Source organism: Indicator indicator, chromosome 13 (assembly GCF_027791375.1).
Source record: "Indicator indicator isolate 239-I01 chromosome 13, UM_Iind_1.1, whole genome shotgun sequence".
Taxonomy (NCBI): domain Eukaryota; kingdom Metazoa; phylum Chordata; class Aves; order Piciformes; family Indicatoridae; genus Indicator; species Indicator indicator.
This window is the reverse complement of record NC_072022.1, coordinates 21,175,590-21,188,826: the sequence shown is the minus strand read 5'-3', so window position 1 is coordinate 21,188,826 and position 13,237 is coordinate 21,175,590.

The window sequence follows — 13,237 nt, the reverse complement described above, 5'->3', positions numbered from 1 at the left end:
TTGAAAAAATCTAGGATTTGCTTATTCATTCCATAGCCACAAGTTGCATGAGCATTTTGCATGGTCGAATCTCTTATGTTTGCATGCAGTGCAATTGTATCTACTTCTCAAGGTTAGTGAGGCAGCAAGTACAACTGCTCTGTCCATGAAAACACATTAACAGGAGTGTTTGAAATACCAGTACTGATCCTTTTTTCCCCTCTCTTCCTCTGTTGGTATATTAGGAAACATACTCTGTAAATCTCACGTTTTAATTCCCTTTTGGATCAGAGTTTAATGCTTAAAGAAGCATTTGCCTGCCAACACTGTTATTAATGCATCTCATTCTTAAAAGACAACATGGAAAGTAAAACCTTCTTGAAAATTAAGGAATTTGAAGGAGTTATATTCTTAAGATATTAAGTCCATGTATTAAAGGTATACAGGCTGATTCTCAGATGCATTCATGTACTCCGTTTGGCAAGAGGATCATCTATGTGAGTAGTTCTTTGTTTTCCTTTGTGGTTTGTACAAGTCGTTACAGCACTCAGACTGATACTAGCAATAATGGAAAATTCTTCAGAAATGCTTTAAATATCAGAGGCTAGATTCTACTTTACTCGCTCTAGGCTGATGCCAGGAGGGCTGCATTTGATTCCATAGTCTAATCCATCTTTAAACTGGTAGAGTGCAGGGGAGCAAGGAAATGTAATCATATTCTCATATATTCTGTTCTGATATCTAAAAAAAATTACATCAGCTGTAAGATTTTATGCTAAAAGTCTTGTTTCCAGTGACCATCTGCAGCACTGATCCTGCTCAGCAGATCTTGGAAAAGTCTAGTTCAGTCATGAAGGCAACCTAGTATGCAAATAATCACTGCTTGGTGCATCCCGTTTCAGGCTGTCATTGACTGTTCTTCTGTGTTGCCATTCTTACAGTGGGCATCACAAGTATGTATAGAGAGATGAAGGGCTCTTTTGTAAGTATGTCCTGGATGAAACAACAGAGTTTAGAGAGTTTATTCAGTCTTGTCTCCCCAGCCTCCCTTAGTCAAATACCTACTGACACATTATTATCCTTAGGGAACCAGATTTAACCTTTGGAAATAAGGTGTATAAAGCAATGTAGTTATCCACTAGCAGAGGTTATTCATTTGCTCGTTGCATGCCATGTTCAGCATGCTCTTCTGGGGACTGGGTTCTGCTCCCATTGACCCTTCAGGGCCTTGACTCCCTTTGCATTGAGTTTTGAGTGGGATTCCTTCCACTGACCTCCGGCACCTGAAAGCTGTCTGCAGAGTCTAAACCAGTCAGGGAGGTGTTTCTTTATTGATGAAGAGAAAACAGATACCTCCCTAGGGAACTGCATCCCATTCTGAGATACCTGTCTGAATAGCTGTGATGAACTGCCCTTTCTGAGGTTTTCTCTGCACAGCCACAGATTATAAAGGGAGCAGAATAGCTCAGACCAAATGGTTGATAAGAGGAAGGGTGACTGTGTGTAGGCAGTCATTGTGGCAGCAAAGATCCTCTGCCTCAGGATGTCAGAATTTTATATCCATACTAAACAGATTTCAGTAGCTAAGTAGGCAATGACAAAACTCTTTGATAGAAGCAGCTACAGATCCTGGAAAATGTTGTATCTGGTGGGGAAATGAGGGGTGAGAGGAAAAACATGCACCTGCAATTTAAAATAAATATGTAAATCAGTAGATTGTCAGGAACTCTCTATTTCCCTTCTGGGAAACCAGTTTGTGAAGCTGAGATGATGATAATGTACTTTTAAATGAAGTTTAGATATGGTGCTTTCTGCAAAAGGAAAGAATTTTGGTAGAAGTCACTACATAACAGCACTTAAAAGATTATCAAAATATGTCTTCCAGTGATACTGAAGTCTTCAATCCAATGATGAGCTCCATCATTGTGCTAGGAAAGAAGCTGTTTGGAAGAGGCTGTTTTACAGGTGACACAATGTCCATTTCCACTGCAATAGCTTCATATTTTCATCTGAAGGCTTTTTCAGAGTTTGTGCTGAAGTGTGAGGGATTTACATCCTGATATGGCAGTCAAGGAACAGATAAACCAAGCATAAGTCAATAAACAGCAAGGCCACAATCAGTGCCAGCCTCAGCTCATTCTATATCTGTGAGCATTTTGGTAGACTCCACTGGAAACTTGAGGATAAAGCATGTAGGTTTTTTCCCTCCATACCCTCCCAGCAGAGTAACTGCTCAAAGGAAATGTTGTAAAGCACAAAGTCTCCAGTCATCCAGGAAACAGAAGGTTAGAGCATGTCTTGAGGCAGCCTGGCTCTATCTCCTCCTAGTATTTATAATTCTGGGAAGTTAGAAATCCTACTTGTCTCTGTCATTTTTTTCTGATTTTTTTTTTTCCCCCCTACATTTAGCAATCCTTTGGATGAGAAAGCCAGGGAGGTTGGTTTGTTTGTTTGGGTTCTTATTGTTGTTAATTTGTTTCCCTGTCACACATGGCTGCAAATTTCAAGCTGCCACAGCATTGGAAAATGTTTCTTTTTAAAATAGGATTTTCCACAAGAATTTTAAGAGACAAAACAGCTCAGCAAATTATTTCCTAGGGCTTTACATTTGAGTAGATGGATAAACTTTTGGTCAAAATAAAGTTAAACATTTCCTGTTAGTATTTTAGCTCAATAATAGCAGATCTGGACTGTCTTTAGAAAATTGTTTTCTTAGATGTGCCACTCCTTGAACAAAATGAGTATAAATTCATAGAATATTATGGAGGATGTTTCTTCGTACTCTGCGGCAAAGTATCAACTTCTGCTGTCTGTTGATTCAAAAATTAGAGGTGTGCAGTAGTTGCTCTGGCAACAGAGTCTCATTTTACCCCTTTTCTCGTTTGTTACTAAATTACTGAGCACTGGAGAGATGCATCAAAGAGCACCTAGAGACACTGTTAATGTAATGAAACACAGTCTTCATCTACTTAAAACATGTTGTGTCAGCTTGGAAATAAGACAGGTGATGTCTTTACCCTCAGAAATTGGCACCGTGTCAACTAAAAGTTTTAAAGTTATGAAAATAAGGTCTACAGACCAAAAAAAAGTTCCTTTTATGGAATTGAATGATGTGTTGTACCTGGCAAAACGGAATTTGTTTGTTAGCAAATTATAAAATCACATCCTTTTTACTTTAGTGATCGTGACATCTGTCAGATGATTTTAGTGTTTTTAAGTACTTCAGTTGATATCTTCTGTGTATGTGTTGTATAATAAATGCATAGTTTACAGCTACTATTGCAAACCCTTAAAAGTAATATCAATCCTTCAGATGGAAAAAACCCAAGGACAGGAATCTGTGTTACTGAAGATACTACTGTGCACTTTTTACATTTTCTCACATGGTTGTTTTTTTTTTTGTTTTGTTTTTTTTTTTTTTTTTTGGCTCTTCCTAAAAAGACTGAGGGTTTTATGGGCAAATAGAGCATTTACCTCTGTGTGGCACAAGAAAATTTAAGTGTTTTTAAATATAGCAACAATTACAGCACTACGGTAACCATCTAAAGCCCTTTGGGGCTCAATATCAGAGGAGTGAGGGGATTGAAGTTTATGAGTCTTGCTGCACCATTGTGCATGGTGCAGCTGTTGCTGCTGGCAAACTCCAGTTCCCAGATTCCCCAGAAGTGCTGTCAGCTCCAGGAACAATGGAAATTATTGAAAGAAGTATAGTTCCAAGAGGTATCTCCTTTGAAGCCTCACGCTGTATCATACAAATGCTCATTATACAGTGTGGTTTTAGCTGGTATTTCAGTGTCAAGAGCTTTCACTCAGCTTTGACACTCAGATAAAATTAAGAAAGAAACACGTTCTTCAAGAAAAAGTATCACACACCATGAAACCAGCTTGGCTCCCTGTTTTTCAAGCATAAGAGTTGGGGCTAAACTCTTGTGTCCTCGTCTCCTAGGAAAAAATGAGGAAGGATGAAAACAGTAAGGTTCAGTGTTACTATTTTTCTGCCATGACAGAGTCTCATCTCTGGCATGACGCTTATGCCAGGCACTATGCTTGCAAGGCACCACCAGTGCATCTCCTGTGCCAGCACTGCCAGACCTTTTACGTGCTGCAAAGGGGCAAGGTGAAATGAGCATCTCATCTGGATACCTCTCTGTATTGTACTCCTGGTTTATAAATACTTCTGCCATATGTAGCAAAAGTTCCTGAATTTATTACTTGTGTGAAGACACATTTGGCTGTGATTTGAGAGGTTATATGTGGAATAGAATTGCCTTGATAATGTTTTTCTGTGCATCTGTAGAATATTATCAAGTAGTAGGAGACCAACTAGTAAGACCTTCCATAATGTCAGCAAGATTTCAACTCCTTAATACAGTGGTCTTGTACTGTTTCCTAGCTTGAAAACTCTGTACTAAGCCTTTAAAATTACACTATAAGCTACAGACCTTTGTTTAAAAGTAAGGTTCCAGATAATGCTTATAAACGTAGGTGTTTGTTTCTAGTCTTACATTGCAACCTTTTCATATGTAATTCTGGTATACTTGCACCAGCTTCTTTTGACTGTCATTTTTAATGTATAATGTTTTTGCCAGGTGGGCTATAGAGCTGTGTTATCACTACAGTAAAAAAGTCCACATGTACCATGTTACAAAGAGCAGAACATACCAGATATAATTTCCATACTGGGTTTAGGGATCAGATTTTAGCATAACTTTGCTCCAGATGCAAGATGTGGACAGCAGAGACATGTTTTGTTACAGGTTTTACTAATGCAGGCTTAAAATAACATGACTGAAGTTCTAAATTGAGATGACAGTTGCACCTTTTCTGGATAAAAGAACCAGCTGCAATGTTATGCCTGGTTTTAAAACCAATACACGTGATCTGAAACAGATTTTTCTATTGTGGTTTTGAAAATTTCCCTTAAGACAGAGGGATTGTTTAGGAACATTTCAAAGAAATGTAAACATGCACTTACACCAAATATCTTTTGTCCAGGCCAAATTTCAGCTGGTGTGTTTGCTACTTTCTACCTTTCAAGGTTTCAGTGGCACTTTTCTTTACTTGTATTCTCCTTAAGTTTCCACACTGGTGCGGTGTAGACGCATGTAGTTAGACTACTAAAGAAATGCATCAGACCAGGGGAAGTTGAGGCTGGTGAAAGACTTTCCTAGTAATTAGTACTTCTGGTCTCTGACACTGGGCCAAATAAGTGAGCTTGGGCAGCTATGTGGAAAATGACATCAAGGAACTGGTCAAGTGGATAGGAGCAACACATGGTTTTGCTGGAGAGAAAAATTTCTTTCTTGTGATACCTGAGGATGTTTCTTCTGAATACAGCATTAACAAAGGAACAGAAGCTGAGTCTGTCCTTGGCAATTCTTTGCAGTTGACGTGTTAGAAAAGGATCCATGGAAGATCAAAATCTAACAGGGAGGTATGGAAGTCATTGCAGATGAATGAAAGCTCGTAGATGTCATATGCATCACATATTACAGGATGCTCTTTAGTCTGTATGCTGTACTACACAAACTTTCCTGTGTGCTTTTTGGCAGAACTTTGCTCCCATGTAAACATTTTGCAAACTGGCATGAAGCAGCTTGTTTTGCCTACAGCATCAAAGTCTTGGTGTCTCACAGCTTACAGTGACTCATGCGTTTCTTTACAGTTTGGTTGCCTCCCCATAAGACAGCATAGTATGGCCTGTAGCTGGTTAGTAGGTTTACTGAGTACATTGATGTCCTTTTGGTTGAAAGGAGCATATGAACAAACAGTAAAATGAGAAGCCATGGATAAATAGATGATGTTTGGGATAATGATAATTGCAGTTAAGTGGAAGAGATCAGTAGAGTGAAAAAAAAAAAAAAAGGAAAAGAAAAAATCAGTGACAAACATTGCTGTCTTTTCCTTATTCTAACTCCTCTTGTACAAACAATCTTTGCCAAAGAAGCGAGAACAAATGAATTCGGTACTGCTTTGATTACTTTAAGACAGGTATGACCTTTTTTTTCCCACAGAACATTAGAGGTAGAGGTCAGTGCTCTACTATTTTTTTTAATTGAAAGTCCATCAGCTTAATTTGGAAACAGACTTTGCGACCCTAACTCAGCCTAAAATCTGGATATTATTCAATTTTCTCAGAGACTAGATCTTCAATCCTTAGACCTAATTTTGTGTTGTGGATTCTTGCGGTGACCCCTGCTCTTCATTGTCTTATGTACAATGAAATTACTGAACCAGCAGCATGGAAATCCTTTGACAACAGTCCTCAAACACGTTCAGAATTGTGGGGAGCAACTTCATACACAACACTTAACCATGAACTCCAAATATGAGTGCAGACCTCCTGCGTATCTCTTAAAATATCATGTTAAGCCTAAATCAAATCTGAACAAAATCTTCTTTACTCATCTTTCTTTCAGTGAAATCCTTTGCAGATTCCCTGAACAACCCCACCCTCTGACATCAGTGACTGCAACGAGAGGAGAGACTGAGGTACAAGAATTTGAAATTACATTATTTGTGACTTTCTCGTTCTTCCTCTTCTACTAATGACAATACAGGGGAATGATTATCCTTAGTAGATGAAAAGCAAGCACTAAAGTGTGTTTCAGATTTTTTTTTTCTGTAAATTGTACAGAATACATTGAAGTCCCTCAAACACTTATAAAGTCATGTGTCACATATGAAGAGGTCAACACTGGTCTTCTGGCTCTTGTTTTTTTTTCTATATATGAATCATAGACAACAATTAAAACAATGTTTGCATTACTAATTTAATCTGCACCACAATTTATGAGGGTTCTCAAAATACTTGTAACCCTCAGAAAATATTCTCACATAGGCTGGTGCTATTACCTGCTCATGTTGCAAATGAGATACAAAGATGGCACAGCTGAAATCTTCCAAAGTAAAAACTGGCTGGGGCAGAGAAAGAGCACCTCAGTTTCTGGGTGTCCAGCTTGAGCAGCACAGGATTTTATTATCAGACATGCTTTCACATATCAGTGAGAGGTCCCAGTGTTCTGCATCTCTGATAAATAAACACACCATTCAGACAATTCAAGTTTTGTGCAGCAAGTAAGCAAAAGCTCCAGAAAATGGAGCTTCTGACTGCATTGAAGCACATCTGATGTAATAAAACCAGTGGGACAGCTTTCATTTTCACACTCAGGCTTTCAACCACACATGAGTGCCTGGTTGGTTAATCAGGCTGCTGAGCAATTCTGTACAACTTCTTCCCTTTAAATAACTTTGTCAAAGTCAGACTCGCATGTATGCTGTGCTCTCTACCCTAGAGTCACTCAGGAACATTCTACAAAAGGCATTTTTGTGTCTTTATAATTGAATTGATTCTTAAGTTGTGCCATGGGTGTACACCTTATCAAAGAAGAGCTAGCACTCCATTTCTTCATAATGCCCTCTAGGAGGAGGTTTAACATGCAATGTTTGTTGTTTCTAGCAGGTCTCTCTGCAGAGAGAGAGGTCGCTACTCAGGGAGGCACTTTCCTCCTTGGAAACAAGAAAAGAAATCACCGGGAAGGAGAGGAAAATGCATCTGGGTAACAGGAGGGGATCTTGTCAATCTTCAAGCCACTAGAAAATGATCATGAAAGTATTTTGTTAGAGAAGCCTATAATGGTACTATTGCTTGTCTATTGTGGCCGCTAACAGCAAACAGCCTGCAAGGGCGGGGGAGAGGTAGGATTAGAGAAATTGTGAAGAGGGACTCTGGATGCTTGAAAAGTGCATTCCTGCTCATCAAGGTCAGAAGGGTCAAAACAGTGTCATCATTCATCCTCAATGGAAGTATTTCTATAAACAAATTGACCTTTTAAAACATCCATGGCATATATGGAATAATGCTAATGATGTACTATTGGATTTCTTCCGCAAGTGGAAGCAGAAAAGCAATTGTAGTTCACTTATGTTGAGCTGGAGACTATGTTGCACAGTACTTCTACTGCAGCCATCCTGATTTTGTTGTTGTTGTTTTTTAAGAAAGCTTAATTAGTATCATAATTTTTGGTGCATTTTAAGAACAAGCCTAGTTAGTAATTTTTTTTTTTCAGAAGGCTTGCTGTTATCTGCATATATATTTGTGGGAATAGCATTTGGTCGAAGCTATATTTATCCATTGAAAGTCGGAAAAAGGGTGGGCTAGATCTTTCCTAAAGGAAGGAGAACAGACTACCAGCTTTCTCTGTCCAGCCTAGTGATTTCACTTGTCCTCAGTTGTGCTTTTAAGCAGGGATGCTTGTCCAGTTCATCATCTGACTTCAATTCTTAGTGGGTCTATCACTTAAATAACTTAATCAAGTTTTCTTGTTAATAAGGAAATTGCTCTTCCATAATGTACTTGAAGTGCATGAAAAGAGCTTCCAGAAGACAATGATAGGTATAGGTGTTATACTGAACAAACTAAATATGTGTGGTAGTAAATGTCTGTGAAGTAACTTCATATGTTAAGTTAAACGTTTATTTCAAGCTTTAATTAAAAGTTCCCTTGATAAAATTTTCAGAAGCATTAAAGCTGCCAACTATTTTGAATCATTCTCTCTCTGTGTGCAGTCAGGGGCATGTTTTCCTCACCATCTTGCACCATGCACATTATTAGTTCACAAACTCACAGTACATAACAGAGGAGAAAACTGCCCTTGACAGTAGCTGTCTACTCTGCAAGGTAATAATGTTTCCAAATGCCTGAATAAAAGCACATTAGCAGCAGGAGTCAACAAAGGTAGTTTTATGATTTTTATTTTTAAAGAAAGACTTTAACAGTGTCCCTGATACTTTTTTAGAATCTTTTTCAACTGGATTTTTCTTGAACAATACTTACAACATCCTGATCTTTGGGGTCAAATCATTCTCTCAGTTGCATGCTGAGCAGTTCTGAAAATTTGGAACGAGTTTAAAAGTTTGAAGAACTCACTTAAACTGCCAAGTTTAAACATAAAGAGATTTAGGCATTCCTTGGGTCCTCCGAAGCACAGCTTTTTTTTCAGATTTCCATCTCTTTTTTGGAGATATATTATGGTTTCTACAAAATGAGGGGAAAATAACGAAAGGCAAGTCTTTCAGTTTAACAGCTAGCAAAAAGAAAAAATATGCCAAGCACACAGGACAGCTGATACTAGAAGAAAGGCCTTATTTCAAACTACTTAAGGTCTTCATGCAATGAAGGCACTGGGATGGGGCTCAGAAACCTGGTGTTAGGTTTTTTTGTTTGCACCTAATATGTGTATATTTAAGTTTGGGAAATTCACTTACAAGTTCTCTGACCCTGCTGTGTAATGGAATCAGTAACACCTCTTTTGCTCCTCCTGTATGCTTAGGGTGAAGACCTTTCAGGCCAAGATCTCTTATGTGGGAATGGACGAGTCTGCTATAATCTGGTAATTAGAAACAAAAGGGGGATGAAGCAAATCTGTCCCTTCTTAATCCTTTCATAGATAATTAAGCAAATAGAATGCAAAATGGAAACAGGAGGAAGAATTATTTCATGGTGAGGGTGACAGAACACTGGAACAGGCTGCCCAAGGTGGTTGTTGAGTCTCCCTCTCTGGAGATATTTAAGACCCGCCTGGATGAGTTCCTGTGTGACCTGGTATAGGTGATCCTGCTTTGGCAGGGAGGTTGGACTTGATGATCTCTTGAGGTCCCTTCCAGCCTCTGACATTCTGTGATTCTGTGAAAATACAGTCCAAACGGAATTCTACATGAGCTTGAGCACTTACAGGAAGATTTCTAGGTGAGAAATCAATGGGTTAGTTGCCAGTTGCTTTTCCTTGGGTACCTAAACTATTTATTTTACTGGTTTAGGGAAGAATCCAAGCATTCTGAAAAATACTTTAGATGTTATTTTCATTTGCTTATTTTTTACAGCAGTATATCTTATATGTAGGTCAACAAATCCTAGGCCTCACTCTAAAAAAAATAGCATAATATGTTTTGGTCAAAATGTTTATGGTTGAGCTGAAAGCATTCTAGTGGCTGTAGAGGATCTCAAAAGTCATTGCATATTTGCATCATCTATAGGAAAAAGTGGAGCAGGGAAAGTAGGAAATTCAATGTTGAATCTGCCCTTTAGCATTGGTTAGGAGTTACTGAGAAAGATGTACTCTGGAGTAGAGTATCATCCAGTTCTACTCCTGTAAGATTCATATACCTCCTATTGTGTTAATAGTTTAAAGAGAAAAATGCTTGAAAGAGAACATGATCTTTAAAAGTAATTACAAAATAAAGCTAGTAATACTGGACAGCACTTCAGAAAGCAAATAATACAGAGCAACTGAAAGTTAAGTCTTTCCATTGACTTTTGCAAGTTTTTGAGAGTTCAAAGCTGCATTTTGCTGGCAGGGGACCACCTTTGAAGGTGCCTTGAAGAAGTGAGTGAAGAGAAATTTGAAGTCAAGAGGGAACATTAAACTGAAGAGGTGACTTCAGGAGCTTCATATCAGGAAATGAAGCATACACTGGTGTGGTGTCACTCCTAGTCAAAAGCTACCAGTACAATAGGGACACACTTTTCAACTAGGCCTTGTGTATGTAAATACAAGTACATGCACATAAGCTAGTGACTCGATTTAGATGTGAACTGTTGGAAATTCTAACCTCTGAATGCGGGTGTCCTCTTAAAAGAGTCTGTTTTCACTGATATACAGATCATCCAGAGTTAAAAATTGTGACATTAAACTCTCCTTTGAAGCAAGATTCAGTTCACCAGATGTTTAAAGTAATTAGAAGCAAAACTCTCCCAGTTTGCAGCATCCCAGGCACTATGGGAAACCTTGCATTCTCAATTTACAGTTCCTGTTGCAAGGCTATCAGTGACGCAGTGAAGCGGAGGGTTATGGCATAGAAGCACAGGGCTGGGGCTCCCAGTCCAGCTCTGTCCCTAAACTGCTTTGTGTTGATGGTCACAAGGTTTGAAGGTGATTAAGTAAGAGCAATAGTGACAGGTACTGCTCAGAAAAGATGGCTTGTAACAAGATGCTGTCAGGGCACAAGCCAAGAGCTCCATTTGCTAGTTGTGCCCCTCCGCCAAAGCACTGTAGACCAGGTGCAATGCTGCAAATGTGCCTGAATGCCACCTCTAAAGGTGACCTAAACCTGAACCTGAAGTTAAAGAGACTTATCCACACAACCTTGCCTGTGAGTTCAGAAGAAACAGTTTCCTTTCAGTCATTTAGTGTTATTGTTATTATTTCTTTAGCTTTTATGCAACAGTAAAAAGGAGGCTTCAGTTCCTGGCTGCAGCAGCCCCTCCCACAAAATCAAAAGAATATGACTTTGATTTTGAAAAAAACTGAATAAATATGCCCTGAATACAGAGGGAAACAGATTCTAAACACCTCAAATTCTTGGAAGAAACAATTGTTCTTTCTTTTATTTGATTCATCCCCAAAGGTTCAATATATGTGTCTCACTCACGGAACCTGGGTGGTTTCTAGAGCCAAGGCTTTGTTTCAAGTGAAGGCGTTGAAAGAAGCCATAGGAACAATAAGACAGAAAGTGTAACCAAGGGATTGTGATTTTGGCTTTTAGGCAGAGTTGTTGATTTGGCAGATCTAACTCCGAGTTTTCTTTAAATTACCTGATTTTCATTGTGTTGGATCCCTTGCAATTTCTGAAAGTCAGATCCTGTGAAGGGGTCTTGAGTATTTAGCAGAAATCACTACGTTGCTTCAAGTAATGCAGGTATGAGAAGACTATCCCTGTCAGGGAGACCATGGGTGAAGCACAACTGCCAAACCCTTGCTCACCATTCTGACAAAAAGCCTATTTTAACTTCTCTCAAGAGAAAGGGAAAACAACTCTTCTTTTAAGCCCCTTCAGCTACTGAAGGAGTCCCTGTGTATGAATGCCTGCATGTTTCATTTCTCCCCAAAATGCACCAGAGCTTTGTGCAGGTTTCCAGTTTGCCGGCCAGGGCAGCACACCTTGGTGAAGGGGACAAGGTTCTGCTTTTGCTGTGACTGAAGACAGCTAATATGGGAGGTCTGACCCAGTGCTGCAGCCAAGTTTGTGTTCTCACAGCATCATATTTAAGGGCAAGGAGCTCCCCCCCAGGTGTGCAACCTGAACAGCCCCACTCACCCCCTCTTGCCTTTGTCATAGAAGCCCCCAGGTACCTGGCACACTTCAGGGTTTCAGACCTGTAGAAGCATGGCTGAACTTGGCACTCTCAGCTTCCTTATGCAGTACCTTCTGCAAGGCAGGCAGTATTTCCTGACAATCATTTTGCCTTGTTTTTAATTTTGATTAAATAGGTGTAAGATGAGAAACTGGGGACAAGTGTTGTGTGCCTGCCTAGGGTACAGTGATTTTGACCATCTAGAAAGATGCCAGAAAAGATGTCTTCTCTTCCTTGCTACAGTCCAGGGAGGGGGGAAGAGGGGGGGAAGAAAAGAAAAAGAAAGAGAGAATTTTATTAACCTCTGTGGTGTCTCTAATTGCCTTTGTCCTCTGTTGTTGATTAGAGCTAAGACTCCTTCAAAAACTTGTTTGACTAATTTTATCTATTTGTTTGAGATCTTGCTTTTGCTTTGCACTGGAGGTTTTCAGTCTTGGTAGGTAACCTAGAGTGAATGAAAAGAATTCTTGAGTAGCTAAAGTTACCAAAGTTTGTTAGTAGCCAAAATATTGACTATGTCATTTTATCTGTGTTATTTCTTTTTCCAATGGGCCAGTCTTACAGCAGTAGAACAAAAGCCAATTCCTCTTCTCCATCTTTTTTACTTCTATTTAAAAAAAATAAAAAAAGAGAGAGACTATATCTGAGCCTTTGTGCCCTATTTGAAGTACAAATCTCTCAGAGTCTGGGAAGGAACAGGTTAATATTTTGTCTCTGAGCTACCAGGGGTGTTTGCCCTCTTCCAAGTATTACAAGAGAGCCTGGGTACAGCAGGACTCAGCTGGAGGAAATTACTCCATCAGGAAGGTCTATGAAAGGAAGGAGAGACCAAGTATTGGGTGAGGCATCCATGGCTAAGGTGACTACTTACTGCAAGGAGCTTATTTATATATATAATTCCCCTTTTAGCCCAATTATGTGAAATCTTTGTACCACCTTCCCATCCTTCCCCTGCCTAACCTGAAAGGGCATTTTTCAACATCCTTCATTGGCTCCCCTAACCTTTCCCACTTCTCAGACTCATTTTTTCTCATCATTTCCACTCGGTTTTACATGTTTTAGTACGTCCCATTATTTCCATATTGAAAGCTTTTTAAAGATAACAGACCTAGCAGGCTTGCAAAG